Genomic DNA, 7,302 nt, shown 5'->3' with positions numbered 1-7,302 from the left:
GGTGACTGGGAGCGGCCGCCGAGACCACATAACACCAGTCTTGAAAGACTTACATTGGCTCCCAGTACGTTTCCAAACACAATTCAAAGTGTTGGTGTTGACCTATAAGCCCTAAATGGCCTCGGTCCAGTATATCTGAAGGAGTGTCTCCACCCCCATCATTCAACCCAGACACTGAGGTCCAGCACTGAGGGCCTTCTGGCGGTTCCCTCACTGCGAGAAGCCAAGTTACAGGGAACCAGGCAGAAGGCCTTCTTGGTAGTGGCGTCCGCCCTGTGGAATGCCCTCCAACCAGATGTCAAAGAGAACAACAACTACCAGACTTTTAGAAGACATCTGAAGGCAGCCCTGTTCAGGGAAGCTTTTAATGTTTGATGTATTACTGTATTCTAATATTTGGTTGGAAGCCACCCAGAGTGGCTGGGGAGGCCCGGCCAGATGGGCAGGGTATAAATAAATTATTATTATTATTATTATTATTATTATTATTATTAGTCCCTGCATGCACAAAAAAGCAGAATTCCTGATTGCATGCAGGGAGAGAGCTCTCCATGTTTATGGCTGAAATTGTGTGGTCACTGTTTAGAGCACATGGCAGCCTGCCACTCAAATGTTCCTGCTCCCACCCTGCGAGAGTTCAGATAACCAGCAAACAGTGCCTAGGTGGCAAGCTGCATGTGTCTTATCCTGTTTGTTAGTGATTTTGACATGAATGCAAAGTGTCACAGGCAGATACTTGCTGCAACGTGTCAAGTTGTGGTGGAACTGTGTAAAATCCTTCATACAAAGACTTTTAACTGGCTAGATCAGTGAATGGTTGGCTCTCATGCAGTCCCACACTGTTTCTTGCACATCTGAGCTTAAACCCTTGTAGTTTCAGAAAAGAATAAAGAAGAGGAAAAAACAAGAAAGATCCAAAGGACTTAGGGAGAATCAGAAGCAGAAAGTCCTGAAAGATTTGAGCAACTATACATACCGTATATGCCATGGTCATAGAAGACAGGCTAGATGAAAGGAGCAAACCAAAGGAGGTCAATATTCAACCCAAATCTGCAAATGTCAGACCAAATTTCCTCAAATGATTTGTGCCTCTTATCTCAACTACTCATTGGCTATGAAGTCTGCCATTTCATACTGCCAAGCTGCAGTACTAACCTTTCCACCAAAGTGGATTTAGCCTCCTAGCAACCAGAGTCGTTCTGTGGAAGGAGGAAGGCTGATTAGAAAATTATTATTAGATTTCCAGGCTCTAGGGACATGGCCAAGAATAAGGCTTAAGGCGCAGGCTTCCAGCCTAGTGCCCAAGGCTAAATTCTCCCTTTGGTCCATTTCATGCACCTTCTTTAATGTCATGCTTTTAGGATGTCCACTAGTAGTAGCCAAGGGACTAAAATTGCCTGTGTGAGAGAAAAGAATTTTACTGCAGGCCAGTCAACTTTTCAACTTTAAGGTTGCAATCCTATACACACTTTACCTTGGACTATATCCTATAAAACTCAGTGAGACTAACTTCTGAGTAGACACAACTAGGAATATGTTATGAGGCTGCAATTTAATGCACATCACTTACCTGCAGGTAAGCCCTATTTACTACAATTGAGCTTCCTCCTGAGTAAGCTTGCGTGGAACTAGGGATGGATGAATCTATTAATTGTAGTGTCTCTGAGTTTTGCATTTTTAAAACCTTCAATTCAGTTTGCATCTGTTTTCACATTTTTCTTTGGGGGGGGAGGCACCAAAAGCCACATTCATTTTAATGCAGATTTCTCCTAATAGGTGCATTTTGTGTGTGCAATTTTATCCCACGTATTTTTGCAAGCAATTTCTTGAGATGCAATGTAGTTCTGTGCATTAGTTGCACTAATATTTTCACCTTTGTGAACACTTTTCGGTTTGTCAACTGCATCACAGAATTTGGGGAGGTGTGAATTCCAAAGGATAGGTGAATTTCATTTCTCTTATTAGTTCAGGATATAAAAATTAGGTAGGTTTGCATCAAAATGTGAAGTAAGCAAACTTCTTGCCCATCCTTGCCTAGGGCTGCACTATTAAACTGCAGCCCAAAACACATGTACTACTAAATCACGTTGAATTTTATGGGACTTATTTAGAATAAATGCACATAGGTTTGTGCTGGTCAATAATTATTAACTTCACTGAGTTGCAGACAGGATATGTACCTATAGCAAATTCCAAGGTTGCTGGCGTTAGGAATAATTCTGGGATCAAAAATTCAGAGGTTCTGCAACTTCAAAGGCACCAGCTCAATTAATCACTGTATGTTTCATGAATGGATTTTGTATTTCATGTATTTCTTCCTACCTGAAGAAAGCTCTTTCAGGTGATCAATGAATGCAGGTGAGGGTGGGTATAATCACAAGTACTTTCCCCATCCTTGATCTATAGGTATTAATTTTGTAGATTTGCATAGTTCTTCTGCACATGCTTGATGGAGAACCTTGCGTTTTTTCCTGGTGTTCTCAGTCACAACTTCTGTTAGGCTCCAAAAGCAGATTCTTTTGTTAATATTTATCCATGGCACTGTTCCACATCAAGTTTCTGGCAGCTATTTTAAAATATTGTTGTTGTGCACAGAAGCTTCCAGATGGGAGCAGGGATAGAAATATAACCGGGCTGAATATATCTGACCAAACTTGTCTCAGTTGCTGGCAGAGAAGTTGCTTTTGATCCTGCAGTTCTGAGGAGTGGCGCGTTAAGATTCTAACATCTGTAAGTCTCTGAAATGTGACATAATTGTCTTTTTTTAAAAAAACCAGAATTAAGCAACATGAACAGGTGAACTACTAAGCAACACAGACTTATTTTTTGCAAACATCTTTTGTGACAAGAAACCTTGAAAATGCCTGGTAAGAATTAAGCAAATATACCCAATGAAGAATGTTCTAAACATATCCAGAGGATGCAAGAAGCTATTCTTAGGTAAAACCTGGTATTTCCCCCCACAAAATGTTTTAAGTATCCAGGGCAGCTATCTACCAGCTCCACCTGGTACACAGGCTGAGACCCCACCTGCCCGCAGACTGTCTCACCAGAGTGGTGCATGCTCTAGTTATCTCCCGCTTGGACTACTGCATGCTCTAGTTATCTCCCACTTGGACTACTGCGATGCGCTCTATGTGGGGCTACTTTGGAGGTAAAGAGCGCTTTTATGCATGCACATTCGGCGAAACCCAGAAGTATACACTTCCGAGTTTGCCGTGTTTGCAACCTGAAGTTTACGTATCCAGAGGGATAGGTAAGTAGAGGTACAACTGTACATAATTTTAGATACTGATATCACAGGAATAGACAATTGCAATAAAATAAAATAAATATGCAGCTGGATATTGTCCTGAAATGTATCACTCCTCAGAATCACAAATAAACTCTTCAGATAAATTTATTTGGCTGCTGTTCCTTATTTATTCTTCTCTAATATGTTAATTTAGATATAGTTACTATGTTCTGTATTTTACTAAACCATCTGATAACAGGGGAGAGGTTCTAGCAGCATGAAGGAGATTAATGGCCATTTTCAATTCAACGTTGAGACTTGAGTCCTTGAGATAAAACCCAGTAAGAAAACCTTCAGATCTAGTGGCAATAAGTAACCAGTCTTATCCCCATTTTAAACTTTGAACTGCAATCCAGAAAGTCTGATTTATGGAGACTTTTACAAAATCTACATAGAAAAAGAAATTTGCTCAACACTTGCTTTGTGCCGACATATAAATCTTTCTCAGTTTGTATAGTATAATACAGTGGTACCTTGGGTTAAGTACTTAATTCGTTCTGGAGGTCCGTTCTTAACCTGAAACTGTTCTTAACCTGAAGCACCACTTTAGCTAATGGGGCTTCCTGCTACTGCTGCCGTCGCCGGAACACGATTTCTGTTCTCATCCTGAAGCAAAGTTCTTATCCCGAGGTACTATTTCTGGGTTAGCGGAGTCTGTAACCTGAAGTGTATGTAACCTGAAGCGTACGCAACCCGAGGTACCACTGTATCAGGAAGGTTTCTAATACACATTCTGGAATTGAAGCATGTTTGATGCAGTTTTATGATGCCGGATTCATTTGCAGTCTACCCTTGCTACTGATATGCACATGTGTTCTGACACAGCAGCACTCTTAAACAGCCACCATGTGATCTTACGCCTGATTGCGCCAAACTACGTTTTGTGAGCTATTTTTCGTATAACACTGCACAAGCTAAAGTGTACAATCACATCAGCTCTGCTTTTCTGTATTGCTCTTAATCGAAATGAACGTGCTCTTATTAATACCGTACAGGCCCGAATATAAGCCGCACCTTTAAAATTCAAGGGGGAGAAAGAATAAAAGACAATGCCTGAATATAAGCTGCTCCCTTAAAATACCACAGGCACTCACACCCGTAAATGCATTCGGCTTCTGAAACGTTCAACAACTGAGGCTCAATGGGGCAGTCAGCAAGCCCCATTGAGAAGAAAAGGGAAACGTGAGCCAAGGGAAAAGGGAGAGGGTGTTCCTCTCCCTGTGTATATATGGCCTGGCAAAGGCAAACGGGAGGAGGGGAGGCTGAGGAGGGGTGGTCCTGCTTGCCCCCAAATCTTTTTTGGGGGGAGTGGCTGGGATCCAGGCTCATTCCGCCTCACGAAGGAGACGAGTCTCAGCAGCAGGGAGGGGCAGGAAGTGGGTGTGGAGGAAGGGGGTGTGGTGGGTGCAGAGCAGACCTCCCTGGGTGTCACCACTGACAAAATGCCGGGCGGCAATCACCATGGGGCCTGCAGCATGCCCGAGCCATGTGTCTCTCCTGGGAGTAATGTGGGGGCTTGGGCGTCTGCAGGCTCCACGCTGCCCCAAACATTCTGCCCGCTGCCTCCCCCCAGCTGTAGGGCGGCTGAGTGGGAGGAAGGAGGCAGAATCCTTGGAGGCCCTGTGGAGCGTCCTGCCCTGGCTTGCCCTGCCCCACAGACAGCTGGCCCCACACCTAGACACAGGGCATGTGCGCCACCCCAGGCACCCGATCGGCTTGCTTCACTGCTGGAAGAAAGGGCACACCTTAGCGAAGCACCAGGGAAAGAGATGGGGCAAAGGGCAGGGGCAGAGCTGTGTTTCTGCTTCCAAAAACTGGGAGCCTCCTTCTTGAATTCCTGGCCCAGCTTTCGGGCTCCTGCTCCACCCATAAGGAAGATGGAGGGAGGAAGGGATCCAGGTCTGTGGGAACTCGCGTCCAAAAAGAACCTGCAGGGGTGTGGAAGGAGGATTGAGAAGAGATCCCATCTCTCTCCTCCCCTGCCCGCGCCCCATCATTAAAACTGAAATGGTTGGTGTGTAAAAGCCAATTTTTGCAAGCTTGTGAATAAAAGCCACCCTTTAACTTTTTCTAACAGTGCAGCTTATATCCGGGCCAGGACGGTAGTTTCATTTCTGATGGCTTAGACAGAGCTCGGAATTTAAGGGTCAAACAACATTTTTTGTTGAGGCACACATAGTGTGTGTGTTTTTAAAAGTTCTCTCTCGAAAGAATATGCAGCCCACAGTCTGCCTCCAACTTCCTTAGGGAGGAGAAGGTGGGGATGTCACTTTCAATTTCTCTCACTTCCTCATAATTCCAGCCTTCAGCTTGGCCAGTTTCTGCCTCGGCTTGCATTTGAGAAGAGTAGCCTTGCAAAAAATGTTGTCACGTTTATGTCCCCGTTTCTTCTAATAGACTCTTTCTTCTATGCAATTGTTTACCCTAATGTGTGCATTTTGTACACTCCCCCCTCACAAGGAGTGTGTGTTGGAGAATTGCATTGCAAATTTCAGAAAAGTTTTGATTTCAAAGGATTTTAGTATTAGTTCATATTTTGAACTGAAGTCAAAATTTTGAAGGCTAAAAGGTGAGATGAGCACATTTCTCTCCCATCTAGAGGAGGAGGTGGAGGCGGAGGAGGAAGGACTTTTTTAACCCATTCACCCTGCAGCCTTTCAGCTGAAAATCACAACTGCTTTCTGTGGACAGACATATATGAATAATGTTGTGATTTCTTCTATAGCCACAAATGCTTTTGGAGCAAGTGATTTTTTTGGGGGTGGGGAGGACAGAGACTACAGATTTAAAAAGCCCACTCTCACCCCCCTGCCCTACTTCATGGATGCTCTAAAGCAGACCGCAGCCCCATTACTTTACTGTGTCATTTTTAAAGAAATGTTCCAGTGTTCTCCAGCAGCATTATATTTGACATCACATACAGTTTGCAATGCTTTTATGGTTAGCTGATATTGTGCAAACAGTGCATGCAGTGTTTTGTTTGTTGAAAAATGGATGGATAGCTAAAGGAAAGTGGTTTATTCCCCCCCCCCTTCACAGGGGAAAAAAGATTCAGAGCATTCTCCTCTGCTACTTTCTACATTTTCTTCCTCTTAAGCTTCACAATTGTGTTGTATGAATACTCCCAATTACTGCTTAGGAGTACTCTCCTAGCGATCAAAACTGCATCCTTTGTGTTGCGACCGAACTTTAGGAATCTCTTTTTAACCTCCACGAAACTTCAACTGATTTATGCTGACATTAAGCAGGAGAAAGACTGATAAGCAAAAGTCCAATTAAAATAATAAACTGGGAGTCATACAGTGGCTCAGGGCGAAGGTGGCGAATGCAGAAACGATACCTAACTGCATATGTGATTATACCTGCCAAATGTCGCATGACTGATATGCGGGGGGGGGGGGGGGGAATTATTAATTAACTAATCATTCCCTTGCCTGCAAAGAGAACCCACAATCTGCCTGTGGCTTTGTATATAATCTACTGATAGCCTAGTTAAAATATAATACAAGGAACTGATAGGGAATCAGTATATAGTTAAGAGTCTGCAAGGCAAGGCATCATTTCTGACACAGGACTATTTGGCAGCAATACATGGAGGAAGCCGCAGGAGCATAGAGGTAGGTTTGCTTGGTTTTTTTTAAATATATAACAAAACAAAACAAAAAGTTTCAGTAGCTTCTTTTGTGACAAATATGTGGTAACTGTAATGTAGCAAAATCAGAACCTATTACTCCAGTTGCTGCTTATGCTCCCACAATTGGAAACATTCCAGACAATCAATTGCAGAATCCTAGAGATTGAATTCCAAACCCTTTGCAGTGCAGCCAATAAAACCTGGTTGGGAATTCCACCCTCGCTTGGCCAGGATACTCCATATTTACACCAGCTTTATGATCCCCACCTATGCAGAGCCCTTTTCCTTGCAAGATTTAATGTCTTACTGCCTGCAGCTTGCAAGGTAGATTTTTGAAAATCCCATACTCTGAAAGATTCTGCCTTTGTGGCAC

The 7,302-nt window shown here is 43.4% G+C and overlaps 1 protein-coding gene across 1 annotated transcript in view; it reads left to right on the top strand.

The window, feature by feature from the left end:
- Positions 1 to 6,843: 6,843 nt before the first annotated feature.
- SI (sucrase-isomaltase) overlaps positions 6,844 to 7,302 on the top strand; it is a 144,880-nt gene continuing 144,421 nt past the window's right edge. The window contains exon 1 of the mRNA XM_083503737.1: positions 6,844 to 6,912. The gene's annotated coding sequence lies outside the window, so the exon portion shown is untranslated. The remainder of the gene's footprint in view (positions 6,913 to 7,302) is intronic.

The sequence above is a fragment of the Podarcis liolepis genome (genome assembly GCF_965112155.1).
Source record: "Podarcis liolepis genome assembly, chromosome: 5".
Taxonomy (NCBI): Eukaryota; Metazoa; Chordata; class Lepidosauria; order Squamata; family Lacertidae; genus Podarcis; species Podarcis liolepis.
The sequence above is the reverse complement of the archived record's forward strand: the minus strand, read 5'-3'. Positions and strand labels throughout refer to the sequence as shown.